This window comes from Phacochoerus africanus, chromosome 12 (assembly GCF_016906955.1).
Source record: "Phacochoerus africanus isolate WHEZ1 chromosome 12, ROS_Pafr_v1, whole genome shotgun sequence".
Lineage (NCBI taxonomy): Eukaryota > Metazoa > Chordata > Mammalia > Artiodactyla > Suidae > Phacochoerus > Phacochoerus africanus.
In genome coordinates, this window is record NC_062555.1 from 32,180,121 (window position 1) to 32,202,686 (window position 22,566).

General features: G+C 39.6%; 1 protein-coding gene across 2 annotated transcripts in view; it reads left to right on the forward strand.

The window, feature by feature from the left end:
- The first annotated feature begins 464 nt into the window (after window positions 1-464).
- The window catches only part of FANCC (FA complementation group C), a 271,146-nt gene continuing 249,044 nt past the window's right edge, over window positions 465-22,566 (forward strand). For both annotated transcript variants that reach the window (XM_047755023.1, XM_047755024.1), the window contains exon 1: window positions 465-659. The gene's annotated coding sequence lies outside the window, so the exon portion shown is untranslated. The remainder of the gene's footprint in view (window positions 660-22,566) is intronic.

A 22,566-nucleotide genomic window follows, 5' to 3' on the forward strand; every position in this document is an offset into this window, starting at 1 on the left:
CACAGCAACGCCAGATCCAAGCCACGTCTTCGACCTACACCACAGCTCACAGCAACGCCGGATCCTTAACCCACCGAGCAAGGCCAGGGATCAAACCCGCAACTTCATGGTTCCTAGTCGGATTCGTTTCCGCTATGCCTCGACAAGGAACTCCAATTTTTCTTTTAAAAACTAAATTTCATTTTCCCTTCTCTGAATTTTGAATAGAATCTTGAAATCATTGGGCAACACCGACTAAAATCCCAGTTTTCTCCGCTGCCGGTCCTTCCTACAGTCTAGTTAGATCACGACATAAGCACAAAGTCCGAGAACCTCCAATGAAGCCTCAGCCGCCCTACTCGCCCGGGAGTCCGGCCGGGCAGAGTCGACTTCCGGCCCAGCCCTGGGCCCCCGCCCCGCCCCCACGAGCACGAGATTCGTCCGAATTTTCCCGCGATGCCGCGGGGGCGCGGGGCCGCAGGCCAGGCCCCAGAGTGCATCGCGGGTACGTGCGCGCGCGGCTCCACTGCGGAGCGACCGCGGGAAAATTCCAAATAAGCCAAAACAAAACAAAAAGCCAGTACGAGGAAAAGGCTAACTTTCAAGCCACAGAACTCGGGAGGTGGCAGCCTTTCCGCCACTGTTCAAACTGCTGAAGCAGCTCTGGCGCGGACCACCCGGTAAGAGAGGCCGCAGAAATAGAGCGAGGGCAGCAGCCTCCCTCGGGGGTCTGGCTGACACGTCAGCCTGGGGGTGTAGGATGGGGGGGTAGGGAGGGAAGGCTCGCGAGAACTTTCGCTGCGCTCGCCTAAGTAGGTGGGTGAGCCGTGCTCCTGCAGTGTGCAGGGGTTGGGGAAGAGACTTGGGGTTTCAGGTGGCGCCAATCCGCGGGGGGGCGGGGCCTAGGCCGGGGCGTGGTCAGGGGCGGGGCAGCTCCAGGGGATGGAGCCAATGGAGTGGCCACCCGGAAGCGAGCCCCCAGAGCGGTGGGAGCTGGGAGTTGGCGTTTTGGTTCTTTTTGTTCCTTGAGCAGAGGCTGCTATATCTTCTTAAAAGGAAGGAGCAAAGGTGAATTTCTTCTCCCCGGGACTGTAGGAGCCATGAAAAGCTCGCCTTTCTTAATCCTTTGCTCTTTGCAGCTGGCCGCAAGCTCCCCGCACCGCCACGCCCCAACCCCCCTATTAGAGGAGCCCGGGGCGCGGCCGTTACTCATCCTTCTCTCCTGGCCTTTCCTCCTTCATCCTAGGAGGGAAAGAGGGTTTTGATGGGCGAACCCTCTGATGGGTTCTCATTTTTTTTTTTTTTTTTTGAATGGCAGGCTAAATAGCGTCCAAAGCCTTTGAGAGGTGTCTTTGGGGAGGTGGGGGAGGGCGGTGCTTGTTTAAGCTTGCTTTTTTTTCCTGTTTTGTACGTAGACTCGTTTACAACCTTGAACTCTCTGTGGTCATGTTGTGTGGGCTGGAGAAGTCTGGAGGGGGAAGAAGATTTGGGGTTTTTGAAACATGAGAAATTTGGGACCAGGATGTCAAGGAAAGGCCAACGAATACTCCAGCGAAGACCTGTCTGTGCCTCTGCGTTTGTCTTAATCGGAAACTGTTGGAAAGCTCCCTGGCTCCTGGTTTCATTCCAGCCTGTGTCCCACTTAATACTTCTTAACTGAGATGTGATTGATATATTTATCAGATGGACGGGGCACTTTTGGACCACCCAACTTTATTTCTTTCTGGATGTCACTCACCTTTAGTGATGTGCAGCTCGGAACATTTTCTCATTACTCCCCTTAAGAGGGAAGGAAATGTTGTTACAAATGATAGAATTCATACCATGTGTTGGGATCATTTATTACATAAGCTTAGATAGAAACATACTCACTGTGACTTTATCCATTAAACTTAAATCGATGTTTCAATCTAACATACTGTACCAACTTCACAAGGAAATAAGCCCTCATATACATTACTTATATAAGTGTACAAGAAAGATTGCGTCAAAAAACAATTTGCTTTTCCTAGTTAAATCAAAGTCCTCTTTCCCCAAGAGTAAAAGTTAGATCCCGCTGTTACAGGATTAGGCTAATTATACCTTGATATATTATACATATTCTTTTTTTCCCAGTATTTAGTCATATCCTTTTTGATTTCTTGAAAAACACTTACTGAGGCTCCTGAAAAGAACAGCAAACTCTGTATTGGGTTATCTGAATTTTCTGTTCTGTTCTCTAATAAAAAGCATTAAGTTGATTGATTGGCTGGATGTGAAAGATGTGTTTCTGCATGTATGTGAAACTGTGTGTGTATTTGAAAATAAATGGTATTTTTAACTAGTTCCAGATTTCAGCAAGTAGTTCCAGTAACAATTACACAAATTTTCTATTTATGAAAACCAGTTACAGGGAGGCCAGCCTGGCCAGTAGAAAGTTGGATTGATTATCCAGGCCACAGAGAGAGCCAGGGAAATCTCACATGTGTGGCAGTTCCAGCTTGGTAGTGGTAGAGCCTCAAATCAGGCCGGAAGTCAGCACCAAATGGATTATCACTATTTTTCAATTGAAATATAGTCGATTTACAGTATTGTGTTAGTTTCAGGTGTATAGTGTAGTGATACAGTATTTTTGTAGGTTATATTACATTATAGGTTATTATAAGATAGTGGGTATCATTCCCTGTGCTATACAGTGTATTTGTGTTGCTTATCAGTTTTATATATAGTAGTTTGTATCTGTTAATCCCATACCCCTAACTTGTCCCCCCCCACTTTTCTCTCCCCTGTGCTAACCACAAGTTTGTTTGCTGTATCTGTGAGTCTATTTCTGTATTGCATCTACCTTCACTTGTATTATTTTTTTAGATTTCACATATAAGTGATATCATACAGTATTTGTCTTTCTCTGTCTCACTTATTTCACTAGCATAACATTCTCTAGGTCTATCTGTGTTGCTACAAATGGCAGCATTTAAGTTCTTTTTATGGCCAAATAATATTAATATCGATGTGTGTAGAACACACATACATAGACTCCACATCTTAACCTAGTCATCTGTTGATGGACACTTGGGTTACTTTCATATCTTGTCTATTGTCAGTAGAGCTGCTGTGAACATTGGAGTGCGTATATCTTCGAATTAGTGTTTTTGTTGTTTTCCAGATGTGTATAGGAGTAGATCATATGATAGTTCTACTTTTAGATTTTTAAGGATCTTCCATGCTGTTTTTCTTAGTGGCTTCACCAATTTACATTTCCATCAACAGTGCAAAAGGATTCCCTTTTCTCTACATTCTTGGCAAAATTTGTTGTTTGTAGACTTTTTGATGATAGCAATTCTGACACATGCGAGTGTGATGTGATAACTCATTGTGGTTTTGATTTTCCTTTTTTTTTTTTTTTTTTTTGGCTGTGCCCATGGCATGTGGAAGTTCCTGAGCCAGGGACGGAATCCAGGCCACAGCAGTGACAATAGCAGAACCTTAACCCACTTAGCCACCAGGAAACTCCTTGGTTTGCATTTTCCTAACTATTAGTGATGTTGAGCATCTTTTCATGTGCCTGTTAACCATCTATATGTCCTCTTTGGAAATATGTCTTTTCAGGTCTTCTGTCCATATTTTGATTGGGTTGTTTGGTTTTAGGGTTGAGCTCTTTGTATATTTTGGATATTAAGCCCTTGTTGGTTGTATCATTTGCAAGTATTTTCTCCCATTCTGTAGGTTGTCATTTCATTTTGTTGATTTCCTTTGCTGTGAAGAAGCTTTTATGTTCAACTAGGTCCAATTTGTTTATTTTCTTTCTTTTTTTTTTTAATTTTGCTTTAGGAGACTGAGCCAAGAAAATATTGCTGCAATTTATGGCAAAGAGTGTTCTGCCTGTGTTTTCTTCCTTGAATTTTATGGTTTCGGGTCTTAAGTTTAGGTTTTTAAACCATTTTGAGTTTATTTTTGTATACCATGTGAGGGAATATTCAAATTTCATTGTTTTACATGTGGTTGTCCAGTTTTCCCAGAACTACTTGTTGAAGAGAATATCTTTTCTCTGTTGTATATCCTTGTTTCCTTTGTCATAGATTAATTGGCTATTGGTGTGTAAATTTGTTTCTGGGCTCTGTATTCTGTTCTATTGATCTATGTATCTGTTTTTGTGACAATACCATTTTATTTTAATTATTGTAGCTTGGTAATATAGTCTGAAGTCTGGGAAGGTTATACCTCCAGCTTTGTTCTTTTTTCTCAGAATTGCTTTGGTCATTCAGGGTCTTTTGTGTTTCCATATAAATTTTAGGAGTATTTGTTCTAGGTCTGTGAAAAATGGGTGTTTTGATACAGATTGCATTAAATCTTTGGATTGCTTTGACTAGTATGACTTTAATAATATCAATTCTTCCATGAGAACATGGGGTATTTTTTTATTTCTTTGAATCATCTTCAGTTTCCTTCATCAGTTTTATAATTTTCAGAGTATAGGTCTTTTACCTCCTTGAGTAAGTTTATTCCTATATTTTTTTGTGGTTTTTTTGGATGTGATTTTTATTTTATTTATTTATTTATTTTTAAATTTTTATTTTTTTACAGAATAAAATACATACATTTACACACAATTACATTCACACAGATTATTATAACATGGATCTTAAGAAACAGATTAAATGACTCCCACTGGAGAAGTGGAATGGAAAATATGCTGAGACAAATAGGAAATTTATTCTATACTTTATCCCAATTTTATGGCTTTCATCTTTACTACTTAGTTTTATCTATTACATTTCAATTTTTCTTTAAAAATTAGCATTATAGTAAATTGTTATATTATGCAACTAAAATTTATAAAGAAGAAAGCCTTATATACCATTAAATATTTTACATAGCATAGTAAAAAGAATAACAACTGGTAAGCATAACAAAAATAATACACCCTCTGAAAATAAGTAAAATATAAAATGCATAAGGTGGTTCAAAAACAGTGTAACTATATAAATATGTCCTCACAATTTGTTCCATCTCATTGATTCTTCAATAAAGGCATTACACCATTCTAGGTGATGTGATAAGCAAGGCATTATAGACTTTACATTGTACCATGGAGAGAAATGGTTATTAATAATACAATTGTAGAACTGTATTAATTGTACAGTGGCATTATTTAATTATAATTATCATAAGTTCTTTGATGGAGAGGAAATCAGAATCAGATCTAAGAAGACTTCAACATTCCAAGAATGATGTCAGATGACCCCCTTCATGGTGGATTATGCACTTATTTACTATGAGATATATTTCTTCTCCAGAGATTCCTTGTTTGTGTATCAATTGTAGATTTTTGGTTTGCAGTTATTCTGAAGTTTTGATGTAAGAGTCTATATGTGTATGAGATTGTTTTAAGTTGTTGTTCATCTCCGGTGTCCCGCATTTGTACCCACCTCTTCTCATGATTTCTGATTTTGATGGTATAATTGTGCATGGATGATTTCGTATCTTTACTGTATATATACCTTTACTGGTGAGCCTTGTCATTTGTGGAATTTTTGTTTCCTGTTGCTGATCTTTTCTTTCCTGCCTAGAGAAGTTCCTTTAGTATTTGTTGTAAGGCTGGTTTAGTGTTGCTGAACTCTCTCAGCTTTTGCTTATCTGTGAAGGTTTTTATTTCTCCTTCAAATCTGAATGAGAGCCTTGCTGGGTAGAGTATTCTTGCTTGGAGGTTTTTTCCTTTCATCACATTAAGTATATCATGCCACTCCCTTCTGGACTGCAGAGTTTCTGCTGAAAAATCTGCCGATAACCTTATTGGGGTTCCCTTGTATGTTATTTGTTTCTTTTCCCTAGCTGCTTTCAAGATTTTCTCTTTGTCTTTAATTTTGGTCAGTTTGATTATTATGTGTCTCCGTGTGTTCCTCCTTGGGTTTATTTTATATGGTACTCGTTGTGCTTCCTGGATTTGAGTGAGTAGTTCCTTTCCCATGTTAGGGAAATTTTCGGCTATTATCTCTTGGAATATTTTTTCTGTCCCCTTCTCTCTCTCTTCTCCTTCTGGCACCCCTATAATACGGATGTTGGTGTGTTTAACATTGTCCCAGAGTTCCCTGAGATTCTCTTCATTTTTTTCAATCTTTTTTCTCTTTTCTGTTCTGTATCCGTAATTTCTTCTAATCTGTCCTCCACCTCGCTTATTCATTCTTCTGCCTCCTGTATTCTGCTGTTAGCTGCTTCTAGTGAGTTTTTTATTTCAGTTATTGTATTTTGCATCTCTTCTTGTTTAAGATTTATATCTTGTATCTCTTTGGTTAGTGTTTCCTGTAAGTTATCCATCTTTGCCTCCAGCTTATTTCCAATGTCTTGCTTCATCTTCAGCATCGACAATCTAAAGTCTTTTTCCTGGAGGCTGAGAATCTCCTCATTGCTTAGCTGATTTTCTGGGGATTTTCCTTTCTCCCTCATCTGAGTTATAGTTCTCCGTCTTTTCATTTTTAAGGTTTTTGGTGTGGTGACCTTTTTATAGATAATAGAGCTGTAGCCTCTCTTACTTCTGGTGTCTGCCCCCCTTGTGGCTGAAGTCAGTATGGGGGGCTTGCTGTAGGCTTCCTGATGGGAGGGGCTGATGCCTGCCCACTGGTAGGTGGAGCCGATTCTAATCCCTCTGGTGGGTGGGGCTTAGTCTCTGGATGGGATTAGGGGCTGCTGTGTGCCTGAGGCTCTTTAGGTAGCCTGTTTACTGAGGGGTGGGGCTGTGATCCCACCTGGGTTGTTGTTTACCCTGGGGCTTCTCAGCACTGACTGATGGGTGGGGCCAGATTTTCCCAAAATGGCCACCTCCAGAGAAAGACAACTGGTGAATATTCCCGAGAGCTTTGCCTTCAATATCCTTCCCTCACAAAAAGCCACATTCACCCCTGTTTTCCCATGATGTCCTCCAAGAACTGCAGTCAGGTTTGACCTAGGTTCCTGTGGAGACCTTGCTCTGCCCTGGGACCTAATGCACGTGAAAGTCTGTGTGCGCCTTTTAAGAATGGGGTCTCCGTTTCCCCCAGTCCTGTGGAGCTCCTGCACACAAGCCCCGCTGGCCTTCAATGCCAGATGCTCCAGGGGCTCTCCCAGTGACAGATCCCAGCATGTGAGGGTTTGATGTGGGGCTCAGAACTCTCACTCCTGTAGGTGAGTCTCTGTGAGCCAGTTAGTTTTCAGTCTGTGGAGCTTCCCACCCAGGAGGTATGGGGTTGTTTATATCACAAAATCACCCCTCCTACCTGTGGATGTGGCCTCCTCTTTTTCTTCTGGAGTAGGGTATGGGTTTCCAGTCCATTTGGGTGGAGATTGCTCAGTGTTTAGTTGTGAATTTTGTTGTTTTTAGGAGAGAAGTTGAGCTCCAGTCCTTCTATTCTGCCATCTTAATCCCGTCTCCTGGATGTGATTTTTAAAGGGATTGTTATTTTACTTTTTCCTTCTGATTTCATTATCAGTGTATAGAATCACAACAGATTGCTGTGTATTAGTCTTGTATCCCATGATCTTGCTGATTTCATTTATTCTGTAGTTTTCAGTGGACACTAGGGTCTGCATAGAGTATCATAACTGCAAATAATGGCAGTTTTATCTCTTCCCTTCCGATTTGGATGCCATTTCTTTCTTTCTTTCTTTTGTCTTATTGCCATGGCTAAGGCTTCCGATACTGTGTTATGTAGAGATGAGAATGATCATTCTTGTCTTGTTTCTGAGTTTAGCAAGAAGGCTTTCAGCTTTTCACTATTGAGTATTTATGTTGGCTGTGGATGTCTTGAATGGCTTTAACGTTGAGATATGTTCCCTCCATACTCAACTTGATGAAAGTTTTTATCATGAATGACTATTGAATTTTGTCAAATGCTTTTTCTGTGTTTATTGAGATGATCATTTGGTTTTTGTCTTTTCTTTTGTTAATGTGGTATATCATAGTGATTGATTTGTGTATGTTGAGCCATCCTTGTGACCCTGGAATAAATCCAAGCTGAGTATGGTGTATGATCCTTTTTATGAATTGTTGAATTTCATTTGCTAATATTTTATTGAGGATTTTGTGTATTCATCAAAGATCTTGGCCTGTAATTTTCTTTTTTTGTATTGCCTTTGTCTGGTTATGGTATCAGGGTAATGGTGGCCTTGTAGGATTTATTTAGTAGTCTTCCTTTCTCTTCAATGTTTTGGAACAGTTTGAAGATAGTTATTACTTTTTCTTTATATGTTTGATAGAATTCCCTATGAAGCCATTGCATTTGGTACTGGACTTTTGTTCGCTGGGAGGTTTCTGGGCTTTGGGGTTTTTTTTGTTTGTTTGTTTGTTTTTTAATTACAGATTCAGTTTCATTTCTAGTGAGCAATCTATTTGAATTGCCTGTTTCTTCTTGGCTTAATCTTGGCAGGCTGTATGTTTCTAGAAATTTGTCCAATTCTACTAAATTATCCAATTTGTTGGCATATAACTCTTTATAGTATTCTCTTATGATAATACTAGCATTTTAAAATGAATTGGGAAGTGTTCCCATCTCTCATATTTTCTGGAAGAGCTTGTGAATGATAAGTATTATTTCTTCTTTAAATATTTGATAGAATTCACCCATGAAGTTATCTCTTCCTGGATTTTCTTTTATTGGAAAATTTTAAATGACAAGTTCAATTTCTCTACATGTTATAGTTCAGTTTTTATTTTCACTTTTCTTCTTGCTAAGTTATTTCTCACCATGATTTTCCTTTCTCCATTATCTAAGTTGTGTAATTTGTTGCTATAAAAGTGGTTCGATTTTTTTCTTAAGAATCCTTTTTACATCTATGATGATCCCTGTTTCATTTATGATTTGGGTAATTTGTAGCCTTTCTCTTTCTTTCTTGATCAGTGTAACTAAAGGTTTATCCATTTTGATCTTTTCAAATAACCAACTTTTTGTTCCATTTGATTTTATCTGTTGTTTTCCTGTTTTCTCTTTCATCGATTTCCAGTCTAATGTTTATTATAGATTTTCCTTCTGCTTGCTTTGGGTTTGGTTTGCTGTTCTTTTTCTAGTTTTTAAGGTAGAAACTTAAGTTATTGATTTGAGACCTTTATTCTTTTCTAATACAATCGTTCAGAGGTAACAGATTTCTTTTTTCTGCTTAAGCTGCGTCCCCCAAATTTTGATATGTTTTGTTTTTGTTTTCAGTTCAAGATATTTTCTATTTTCATCTGTGATTTCTTTTTTGACCCATGTTATTTAGAAGTGTGGTGCTTAACGTCCATATATTTTCATATATTTTTGTTATTGATTTTGAAATTTAAGTCCATTGTGGTCAGAACGTGTGCTTTTAAAATTTATAAAACCTATTATTTTGGCAATATAACAGCAAAACAACTGTATTTCTACCCAGCAATATAAAGCTATCTTTACAAGTGAACAGGTTTTTTTTTTTTTTTTTTTGTCTTTTTGCCATTTCTTGGGCCGCTCCAGCGGCATATGGAGGTTCCCAGGCTAGGGGTCGAATCCTAGCTGTAGCCGCTGGTCTATGCCAGAGCCACAGCAACGCAAGATCCGAGCCGCGTCTGCAACCTACACCACAGCTCACGGCAATGCCGGATCGTTAACCCACTGAGCAAGGGCAGGGATGGAACCCGCAACCTCATGGCTCCTAGTCGGATTCGTTAACCACTGTGCCACGATGGGAACTCCACAAGTGAACAGGTTTTACTCTTTACCAAAACGAGCAAATGTGCAGTCTCAAGGGTCATTGCATTACTTGCTTACTCTGTTTTCAAAATCAGTCATAGTCCCACTGGATATTCTGTTGTCTAAAGATTGTTGTTAAGTTCTAACAACTTGTACGTAAAATAGGGAAGAAAAAGAAAATTTCCAATCATATATATATATATATATATATATATATATATATATGTATGAGTTTAATATGTAATGTATGAATACATGAATATATATGAATATGAATATGTATGAATACATATGCTAAGCAAATAGAAAATATGCAAAACTGTTGCAGTCCTTGTGAGCTAAGAATGCTTTTTGGAGTGAAAAAAAAAAAAGAATAGTGACAGAATCCACAAAGCCTAAAATATTTACTGTGTGAAAGAAGTTTGCTACCTTCAAATTATTAAACCCTGGTTATTTCACTGAGGTAGGGGAATGCATGAATTTTTGTGGGGTTTATCTCTCATCCACTTATTAGCATGTGTTAATACAGCATCTAAAGTACTTGCTACTTCCTGCTCATCAGATTCCATCAGCATAATGTTGTTCATTTGACTAGTGTGATATTTTGTGTAAAGTCAGGATAAGTACCTCTAGCTCCTACAGCCCACATGGCTCTTCCACTGACCGGCTCCTGGGATATGTGGCTCCTCTAAGTGCCTCGTCCTACGGTACACTGTGGCCAGGAGCACCCAGTTGCCAGCCGCTTACCCCATCATTCCCCTTAGGTGAGAAACCTCTTTGTGACCAGCTTTTCATGGCACCCTGCAGGGCAGGTGTCTAGTAACCTACCTAAGGTGGCTTTCTAGCAAGTTTTTCTCTTGCAGCCCCCGTAGAGATTTCACTGTTATGCAGCTATAGCTATGCCTCTCCAATAAGATCTAGATCCATTGGGCACATGGTGGGTGAGGTCAAAAGGGGATTCAGTCCCTGGCCTAGGAACTTCAGGGTGCCATGGGTGCAGCCAAAAAAGAAAAAAAAAACAGCCATCTAACAGGTGTGAGGTGATACATCATTAAGGTTGTGATTTGCATTTCCTGATGACTAGTTATGTTGATCATTTCATGAACCCTTGCCATCTGTTATGTATTCTTTGGAAAAGTATCTATTCAGGTCCTCTGCCTATTTTTTAGTTGGGATGTTGGTTTTTTGTTGTTGAGTTGTATGATTTTATATATTTTGGATATTAACTCCTTATCAGATATATCAGTCCAAGATACCTTCTCCCAATCAGTAGGTTACCTTTTTGTTTTGATAATTTCCTTCCCTGTAGGGAAGGTTTTGGTCTGATATAGCCCCATTTGTTTACTTTTGCTTTTCATTCCCTTGCCTTTGGAGTCCAATCCACAAAAAAAAAAAAAAAATGCTGAGTCTGATGATGTCAGTGAAGTTACTGCCTTTGTCTTCTAGGAATTTTATTGTTTCAGGTCTTACATTCAAGTCTTTTTTTTTCCCCCTTCCAGTTTTATGGTGACATAATTGATATATAGCATTCTATAAGTTTAAGGTAATACAGCAAAATGATTTGACTTTCATGTATCATGAAATGATTATCACAGTAAGTTTAGTGAACATCAATTCATATGGATGTAAAATTTGAAAAAGAAAAAAACCCTTTTTTTGTGATGAGAAATCTTAGGATTACTACCTTAATTTTCATATAACATACAACAGTGTTAATTATATTTATCATGTTGTACATTACATCTTAGGACTGGTCTTTTTTTCTGATGTTTTTTAAAATTGAGGTATAGTTGATGAACAGTATTATATAGATTTCAGGTATACAATAGTGATTTGAAAATTTTAAAAGTAATACTCTATTCATAGTTATTATAAACTGTTGGCTGTACTTGTATTGGTCCTAGTACTTATTTATCCTAAACCCAGAAGTTTGTACCTTTTGATTGCCTTCATCCAGTTCTCCTTCCCCTCACCCCTGCCTCTGGTAACCCCAAACAGATCTCTTTTTCTATGAATTTGTTTTTGAAGTGTAATTGTCCTATAACACTATGTTCCTTTTATACAACATAGCGATTTGGTATTTCCATACATTTCAAGATGACCCTGATAAGTATAGCTATAATATATCGTCATACAAAGATATTACATAGTTATTCACTATATTCCCCACACTGTACATAGCAATCTATCTATCCAATTATTTTAGGTTGCTGATCTCCTAAGTTCAAATTCATTTTGACAATCCTGTATTTTTACTGTTTTTGATATCATGTTTTATTTTTTATTTATTTATTTTTGGCCACATCTGCAGCATGCGGAAGTTCCCAGGCCACACATCAAGCCCTTGATATAGCAGTGACAACGCCAGATCCTTAACCCACTAAGCCACCATGGAAGTCCTTGACATTGTGTTTTACATCTTTTTGTTTTGTATATCCCTGAATTATTTACTGTGAATAAAGATGGTTTTACTGCTTTGTCTTACATGGTTGATTAACTAGCTTTACTGTATATTTGCCTTTACCAATGAAATTTTTCCATTTGTAATTTTTGTGTTTCCAGTTGTGGCCTTTTTTGCATACAGAAGTCCCTTTATTATTTTTTGTGAAGCTGGTGTGGTGGTGCTGAACTCTCTTAGTTTTTGCTTGTCTGTAAAACTTTTGATCTCTCCTTTAAATCTGAATGAAAGCCTTGTCAGGTAGAGGATCCTTGGTTGTAGGTTTTTCCCTTTCATCACTTTAAGTATATTGTGCCACTCACTTCTGGCCTGAAGAGTTTCTACTTGTTGCTTTTCCCTTGCTACTTTTAATTTTCTTTCCTTCTTTCTTTTTCTTTCTTTCTTTCTCCTCTCCCTCCCTCCCTCCCTCCTTTCTTTCTTTCCTTCCTTCCTTCCTTCCTCCTTCCTTCCTCCTTCCTTCCTTCCTTCCATTCCTCCTTCCTGCCTTCCTGTCCTTCCTTCATTCCTTCTTCCTTCCTTCCTTTCTTGTCTTTGCTTGCTTTTCTTTTCTTCCTGTTCTTCTCTTTTTAGGGCTGCTGCACCTAACAATATGTTAAGTTTCCACGGCTAAGTGGTCAAATCAGAGCTTTAGCTGCAAGGCCTCCACCACAGCCACAGCAATGCCATATCTGAGCTGCATCTGTGACCTACACCATAGCCACAGCAACACTGGATTCTTAACCCCACTGAGTGAGGCCAGGGATTGAACCCACATACTTATGGGTACTAGTCAGGTTCGTTACTGCTGAGCCATGACAGGAACTCCTGAGTATTCTCTCTTCATCTTTAATTTTTGCCATTTTAATTACAGTGTGTCATTGGGTTGATCCTCTTTGGGGCTCTCTGTATTTCCTGGACCTGGATGTCTGTTTCCTTTCCCAGGTTAGGGAAGTGTTCAGCTATTTTGTCCTTAAAGATATTCTATGTCCCTTTCTTGCTCTATTCTCCTTCTGGCATCTCTATAAATGCAAATGTTAGTATGTTTGATGTCCCAGAGGTCTCTTAAACTGTCCTTATTTCTTCTTTTTTCTGTTCAACCTCAGTGGTTTTCACTACTCTTTTAGCTCACTGATCCATTCCTCTGTATCATGTTATCTACTATTAATTCCTTCCAGTGTGTTTTTTCATTTTAGTTGTTGTATTCTTCATATCTGTTGGTTCTTCTTTATATTTTCTAACTCTTTCTTAAAAACTTCTAACCTCTCAATTTGTTCATCTAATTTTCTCCTGAGTTGTTTGAACATCTTTGTAATCATTACCTTGAATTTTGTATTGGGTACATTGCCTAACTCCACTTAGGTTTTCTTTCAGAGTTTTATCTTGTTCCCTCTTTTTTTTCTTTTTTTTGTCTTTTTTGCCATTCCTTGGGCCGCTCCTGTGGCATATGGAGGTTCCTAGGCCAGGAGTCTAATTGGAGCTGTTTCTGCCAGCCTACACCACAGCCACAGCAACATAGGATCTGAACTGCATCTGTGACCTATACCACAGCTCATGGCAATGCCAGATCCTAACCTACTGAGCGAGGCCAGGGATTGAACCTGCAACCTCATGGTTCCTAGTCAGATTCGTTAACCACTGAGCCACGACGGGAACTCCTTGTTCCTTCATTTTGAACATGTTTCTCTGTTGCCTCATTTTGTCTAATTTGCTATTTTTATTTCTATATATCTGGTAGGTTGGTTAGAGTTCCTAACCTCGGAGAAAAGGCCTTTTGTTGATGATGTCGTATATGTCCCAGCAGTACTCCCCTCTTTTCACCAGGACATTACCTCTACTAAGGATGCCCTCTGTGTGGACTGCATGGTTCCTTTCGTTGTGGTGGGCTAACTACTGTGACCATGTTGGTAGGAGTGGCTGGCCCTGGTCCAGTTGGTTGCCAGGTCTGGCCTTGTGCAGAGACTGCCAGCCACTGGTGGCTGGGGCTGGGTCATAAGCCCATTGCCTATGGCCCCCTGAGGGATTCCAGAGCTAGGGTCAACCTGTCTGAATGGGACAGTGATCCCAGGGATCCCAGGGTTGGTTTCTCTCTACCGGTGGGTGAGACTGGTCCTTGGGTTAGTGCTGGCCCATTGGAGGTGGAGCCATGTCCAAGGGCCTGTGACTGTAGGACCCTGGGAGTCCCAGCTGGTGCCGGTGCACTAGTGTGCCAGGCTCGGTCCTGTACCTTCTGGTGGGCAGGGCTGTTCCCAAAGCTGCTGTTGGCTCAGGGGACCTTAAAGCAGTAGGTCTGCTGGTAGGGTAGGGTTGCTTGGCCTGAGGCTTCTCAGTATGGCTGCCTATAGGTAGTGGGCAGCCCTGGGTCCCAGCCCTAATAAGCTAGAGGAACGATTCCAAAATGGTGCTTGTCAGCACCAGTGTCTGCCGGGTAGAATGAGCTTCCAAAAATGGCTACCGCCAGTGTTTCTATCTCCAGGATGAGCTCCAGTTGCATCTTGTGTCTCTGCAAAGCTCTTCAAGATCAGCAATTGAGTCTGATCCAGGCTTCCCCCAAATTACTGCTTCTTCCCTGGGTCCCAGAGCATGTGTCATTTTGTATGTGCCCTTTAGGAGTGGAGTCTATTTTGCACAGCCCTCTGGCTTTTCTGAAAATAAGCCCCCATGGTCTTCAAAGCCAAACGTTCTGGAGGCTCATCTTGCCAGTGCAGGACTCACAAGCTGTGGAGCCTGATGAGTACCTGGGACTCCTTGCTCTTGGGGGAGCTACTCTTGAATTGTAATTATCCCCCTATCTGTGGGTTGCCTGCCCCGGGGATGGGTCTTGACTATACTGCATCTCTACCTCTCCTACCCTTCTCCTTGTGGTTCCTTCTTTATACTTTATTTGTAGAAGATCTTTTCTTCTATTCTGGGTTTTCTCATCACAAGTGCCCTGTAAATAGTTGTAATTTTGGTGTGCCCGTGGGAGAAGGTGAGCTGAGGATCTTCCTACTCTGTTACCTTGGCCGCTCCCTTACTTTCATTTATTTCGTGTATGATGTAAGTTGGGGGTCTGCTTTCATTCTTTTGCATGTGATCAGTTTTCCCATTTATTGACGAGGTCCTTTCTCCATTATTATGTTGTTTGCTCCTCTGTCATAAATTAGTGTTCGTTTATTTGTGAGTTGATTTCTGGGCTTTCAGTTCCATCGATCAGTGTGTCTGGTTTTGTACTAGTACTATATTGTTTTGATTTTATTAGCTTTGTAGTACAGTCAGAAATCAGGAATTTTAATACCTCCAGCTGTATTCTTCATTTCCAAGATTTATTTGTCTAGTCAGGATCTTTTGTGGTTACTTACAAATTTTAGAGTTATTTGTTCTAGTTCTGCAAACATACCATTGGAATTTTGATTGGGATTACATTGACTCTGTAGATCACTTTGGGTAGTATGGACATTTCAACAGTATTCATTCTTAGCTTCACTTGCAGCTAGACAGGGCTATGTGATTCTTCTAGCCAATAGGTTTTAAGCAGAAGCAGTTAGTATTATATGCATGACCTTCTCGGTGCCTCTTCCCTGCAGTGATGATTACGGAGGCCAGGTGCTGAGATGTCAGAGCATCTGTCATCCTAGATCTATAAGCGACTGAACACAGCCCTCTCATGCTCTCCACCCATCTTCCCCCCGCCCCACACTGAACATACAGATTGAACACAAAATTACCATAGCATAATTTATCTTATCTTGAATAAATTTGTGATTCAGTTACTAGAAACCAAAAGCATCCTAGGTGACATAGTATCATTTTCTAATTCCTTGCGTATGTGTTATACACAATGTTTGCAAACTATACATTCTGATTTGTAAAACTTAAACTTGTTTGAAGAAACAATTTGTACTTAACCCTAATGCTTTTTTTTTTTTTTTTTGCATTTTTAGGGCTGCGCATGCAGCACGTGGAAGTTTCCACCAAGGGGTCAAATTGGAGCTGCAGCTGCTGGCCTGCACCACAGCTCACGGCAATGCTGCATCCTTAACCCACTGAGCAAGGCCAGGGGTGAAACCTGCATCCTCATGGATACTAGTTGGGTTCATTACCCCTGAGCCACAATGGAAACTCCAATCCTAGCTTTCTGAATTAGTGGTACTCACATGTGACCTTGTCAAACATGGATTGTGATGATTCTATAGCCTATCCCTGCAAATCAGAGTTTATAACAAAAGGCTGTATGGAATGTATATTTGGGCATTTCCAGTTTCTAATAAGACTCATTTCTGCTTTTATTTAATGCCATTAGCTTTATATCATAATCATAGGCCTTGAGAGTTAGTAACCTTGTATTAGTAGTGTAACGGTATATTTTACTTATCAAGTGGTATTTTCTGCAGTATCTGGCACCCAGAAAAATATCCTGTTTCTGATTCTGATCACCGTTAGACTTATTAATCATTACCCTCAAAATGTGGGCAAAGCCAGTAAAAGTTTTGCTAGCTGATAAGTATTTCAACGACTTGGATTTGAAACTATGCAGCCAGTTTTAGAACTAACAGACATAAAAATATTTTTAAATGAAGTAATACTATTGATTCTATTTTTATTTTGTCTTTTTGTCTTTTCTAGGGCTGCACCTGCAGCACATGGAGGTTCTCAGGCTAGGGGTCTAATCAGAGCTGTTGCTGCTGGCCTACACCACAGCCACAGCAACGCAGGATCCGAGCTTTGTCTGTGACCTACACCACAGCGCACGGCAACCCCGGATCCTTAACCCACTGAGTGAGGCAAGGGATGGAACCTGCAACCTCATGGTTCCCATTTGGATCTATTAACCACTGAGCCACGATGAAAACTCTGGTTTTATTTTTAAATTGAGTGGTTGTGAATTAAGTAAGATAAATGCAATGAAAAATATCTTGAATTGTGGTAGTGACATTCCTTTGGAGCTATATTAAAAGCTAGACATTTCTTTCATTATATGAAAAATTCTGTATCTCAATTTAGTTCTATAAGCGTGTGCAATCTACATTTAATATATGGCTCATATTGGAGTTCCCGTTGTGGCACAGCAGAAATGAATCTGACTAGTATCCAGGTTTGATCCCTGGCCTTGCTCAGAGGGTCTGGGATCCGGCATTGCCGTGAGCTATGGTGTAGGTTGCAGACGCAGCTTGGATCCCGTGTTGCTGTGGCTGTAGCGTAGGCTGGCAGCTGTAGCTCTGATTCAACCCTGAGCCTGGGAACTTCCATATGCCATGGGTGTGGCCCTAAAAAGCAAAAAATATATTTATCTATTGATATAGATATATCTATGGCTAATATTGGGCTGAGTTCTTTTAAATATGTTTTTAATATTTTTCTTTGAAAATACATTTTTAAAATAACTTATTTAGCTTTAACATGAGTTTTAAAAGAATTATCTGTTCTTGAGACAAAATGCTTGAAATGAGATAGGTGTTTGAATATATTCTCATAACTTGATATTAGAACAATCTTTGGATTGTTATGTTGTTTTGCAGCTACAGGGGCTGTGAATATGTGATTGTACATTATTTTTTTAAAAAGCTTGAGATTTTATTGATAAACTGAGTTGCGCATATATCAAAACACATCAATTGTACGTTTTAAATATGAGAATATCTTTGAAATCATCACTACAGTTAAGGTAATGAACATGTATATCATGCCCTCAACTTTCCTCGCACTCCTTTCATCCTCTCCTCTGCTTCACCTCACGTCTCCCCCAACTCCCAGGCAGTCACTAATCTGCTTTCTGTCACTATAAACTAATTTGAATTTTCTAATCTTTTATACAGAAAAGATGGTATATGAATAAGATGGTATATACTCTGTCACTTAGTATAATTGTTTTGGTAATTGTTTTATATACAATGTATTACTAGTTCATTTTTTTTGTCTTTCTGCCTTTTTTTGTCTTTCCGCTCCCACGGCATATGGAGGTTCCCAGGCTAGGGGTCTAGTCGGAGCTGTAGCACCGGCCTACACCACAGCCACAGCAACGCCAGATCCGAGCCGCGTCTGCAACCTACACCACAGCTCACAGCAATGTCGGGTCCTTAACCCGCTGAGCAAGGCCAGGGATTGAACCCGCAACCTCATGGTTCATAGTCGGATTCTTTAACCACTGCGCCATGACGGGATCTCCTAGTTCATTTTTTTAATTACTGAGTAGTGTTTCATTGTTTGGATATAGCACAGTTTATCTTTCACCTTTTCATGGACATTTGAATAGTTTCCAGTTTTTGTCTGTACATACAAAACCTATGAATACTTACATAAAAGTCTTTGTCTGAACATAGCTTCTATTTCTCTTGGGTAAAAATCTGGGAGTGTAAGGCCTAGATTGTAGGGTAGGTGAAAATTTAACTTTTTAAGAAATTGCCGCTACACACCTTAAAGTAAAAGTTGTAAGTCAACTTTACTTCAATTAAAAAATTGCTAAGTTATTTTCAAAAGTGGTTATACCATTTATAGACCTCCCTGCAATTTATGAGAGTTTCTAGAGTTCCATATCCTCCCCAGTACTTGGTATGGTCAGTCTTTTTAATTTGAGCCCTTCTAATGGATATGTAGTGATACTCGCAGTTGCTTTAAATTTCATTTCTCTAATGCAAGTCCTTTGTCAAACACATGTTTTGCAGATGTTTCCCTCCCAGCTTATGGCCACCCTTTTTATTTTCCTAACAGTATCTTTTAAAGAGCAAGAAGTTTTAATTTTGAAGAGGTCCAGTTTATTGATTATTTTGCTTTAAAGTTTGTGCCTTTTGTGTCCTATTTAAGACATCTTTGCCTAACTCGAGGTTACTAAGATTTTTCCTCCTATGTTTTATTTTAGAGATTTTATAGTTTGCACTCTTACATTTTAGATGTATGATTCATTTTGAGTTTATTTTTATGTATTGTGTGGGGAAAGGGTTATGGTTCATTTTTTTTCCTGTACCTTTTTGGTTGTTCTAGTACTATCAAGGGTTATTCTTTCCCTATTGAATTGCCTTTGAGCTTGTTAAAAATTACACAGTATATGTGTGGCTCTATTTCTGAACTCTTTTTTTTTTCTTTTCTGTTCAGTTTATCTACATTCATGCCTTATGCCTTAATTACTGTAGCCTTTTGATTAGTCCTGAAATCAAGTAGTGTAAGTCCTCCCACTTTGTTCTTTTCAAGGTTATTTGGCTGTTTTAGGTTATTTACATATATGTTTTAGAATTATCTTGTTCATATCTTAAAAAAAAAAAAAAAAACCCTGAGATTTTGATTGGGATTGCATTGAACCTATAGACCACATTAGGAGAATTGATAGCTTAACAATATTGAGTATTCTGAGTATTCTTCTTTCATTATTAAGTATAATGTTAGCTGTAGGCGTTTTTTTTTTAATAGATGCCCTTAATCAGACTGAGGAAGTTTTTCTGTAGTACTAGTTTGATGAGAGTTTTAAATCATGAATGGCTATTAATTTTTGTTACATGCTTTTTCTGCCTTTATTGAGGCACACATAAATTCTTGGAGGTTCTCTTCTAGTTTGTTTTGACTGCCTTTGTGGTAATTTTGTGGTTGTTTTCCAGTCTCATATGTTTTGAAATTCAAGCCATAATGTCTATAATGGGGTTGAAGATCATTGCTTTAGCACTTGTCAATCAACTCTGAGAGGCAGGACTCTGCACTTTTTTGTTTCTTTGCTGCACTTCCACGTATGGAAATTGCCTGGCTGGGGATCAGATCAGCCACAGCTGTGACCTGCATCAAAGCAGCGGTACCACCAGATCCTTAACCCACTATGCCATAGCAGGAAAGCCTCTTTGCACTTTTGATGACCAGACTCTTACTTGGCTGAGGCATTCGTTTGACAAATATTGAACACAGTGTTAGTTAAAGTAAATAGTAGTTGTGATAACAAAATCCTAACTCTCAGTGAATTAACATAATACAAGTGCTAATTTTTATTGGCATCACAGGCCCCTGTATGTACATGTCTCTTTTGTTTGCATATTTTCATGGTATAGGTTTCCTACAGATTCTCCAGTTTATCTAGGATCCTTTCATTGTCTTTCTTTCTTTCTTTTTTGTTTTGTTTTGTTTCTGTTTTTTGCTTTTTAGGTCCACACCAATGGCCTGTGGAAGTTTCCAGGCTAGGGGTTGAATCGGAGCTGCAGCTGCCAGCCTACAGTAACTTGGGATCTGAGCTGTGTCTGCAACTTACACCACAGCTCACGGCAATGCCAGATCCCCAACCCACTGAGCGAGGCCAGGGATTGAACCCACATCCTCACAGATACTAGTTGGATTCGTTTCTGCTGCACCACAACTGTAACCCCTAGGGTCCTTCCATTTTCTACTGCGCTGACTCATTCCTTCCAGCCTCAAGGAGGAAAGTAGGAGACTGCACAGAATGTTTTAGAGGTCAGGCCCAAAAGTAGTGTACATCATTTATGCCCTCATTCTTTTGGGCAGAACTTAGTCATATGGCTGGCCTAACTACAGAGAGCTGGGAAGTATTCTCTTGCCGCAGATGTGAGGAGCGCTGTTAGACTCTGTCACATACAATGGTTATGAGTTAGGCACCATGCTAGGATGTAATAGTGGACAAGACGGACTTGATTCCTGTTCTGGCTGAGGTTGTCTTCCAGGATGGGTTGGGGGTGGGGTGTCATGGTATACTTGGGTACTTGGTAAAAAAAGAATTGTTTTCCTGTCTTCACTTGGTCAGGTGACGTCTCTTGCTTGATGAAATTAAGGTAATACTTTTCACTGTCAGGTTAACTCCATTGAGGACATTAACATCAATCATAGGAAAACCGGGGCGTTAAAAAAATGTCACCAAAGTTCTTTTCAATCTTGTTATGGTATTTTAAATAGATTTATATAGGAGTTCCCGTTGTGGCCCAGAGGGTTAAGAACCTGACTAGTATCCATACAGATTTAGGTTCAATCCCTGGCTTTGCTCAGTGAGTTAAGGATCTGGTGTTGCCAGAAGCTGTGGTGTAGGTCACAGATGTGTCTTGGATCTGGCATTTCTGTGGCTATGGCATAGGCCTGCAGCTGCAGCTCTGATTTGACCCCTAGCCTGGGAACTTCCATATGCCACAAGTGTGGCCCTAAAAATAAAATAAATAAATAAATAAATAGATCTACATAGAACAAATGTGGTAGAGATGATAAAGGCAAGACCAGATCTGCTTTGCAGATATGTGTGACTTGCATGATGTTTTTAAGATTTTTTGAGTCATTTACCTCCATTTAAACACTAAGTTATTGTACCTTTAAATTAAGTATTTTCAGCTTTTCTTTTAGATGAAAAGCAGTCTGGAAACACTAAACCTAACTTCTTTTTTGGCAGCAGCTGGCAGGAGCTAAGTTTTGGCTGTCTTCTTTGGATAGTGCTTTATCTTCTATTTGCCTCAAGCCCATATCATGGCTTTATTCATTATTACTTATCTATTGTGAACATTTGAATTTGTCTTTGTCTAAAGAGATCTACTAACTTTTGAATCATTTCGAAATGCCAAACTAACACTTTGGGGGAAAAAAGAGTAGTTTCAGAATAAATTTATCATACTTATTGGGGAAATTACTGTAATAATCCATGTTCTCTGATGAGTTCAAAGCTTCATACTTGTAAAACAAAGATTATTATTATCCTGGACAATCATATGCCATATACCCTTTAGATATCAGAGCTTTTGTTCTATTGATTTTTTTAAAAAGTTCATGGATTTTATAAGCACTTTTTCTACCTCTTTTGGGTCTTGGTTCATTTCTAATATTCCCTTGGTCATAAACCCTATTAAATATGTCACATGCTTTCCAAATTACTTTCATGTAGATTATGTGTGATTCTCAGAGTAACCATACATGCCAAGATAAGATAGGCATTCAAGCACAAAGGGAAAATAGGGTGGAGCCTTTTCAAAAACATAAATTTGGACCGGGCCTAGGGGTTCCTGAGAGACTGCCCCAAAGAGGATCACTGCAGGATAACTGCTGGGGTTACTTCTGTTGTGCAACTTTTACATGCATCTTTTTTTTTTTTTTTTTGGTCTTTTGTCTTTTTAGGGCCACACCTGCGGCATATGGAGGTTCCCAGGCTAGGGGTCTAGTCGGAGCTGTTACTGCTGGCCTATGCCAGAGCCACAGCAATGCCAGATCCAAGCTGCATCTATGACCTACACCACAGCTCATGACAATGCCAGATCCTTAACCCACGGACCGAGGCCAGGGCTCGAACCTGCAACCTCATGGTTCCTAGTCGGATTTGTTTCTGCTGCGCCACGACGGGAACTCCTACATGTGTCTTAATTCTTACGGCATGATAACTTTTTCAGTTCCTAAATGAACCAAGCATTTCTGGTTGCCCACAGTCAACAGATTTTAGCAGAAAACCTTCACCTTCAATAATAACTTCTCTTCAGAATGTTTACAGAGGAGAAGACTGAGGTTGATGGCAGAGCTGTTGACTGTTACCCTGGGAAATTAACCCCTGTCTGGGGCTCTTTTCATTGC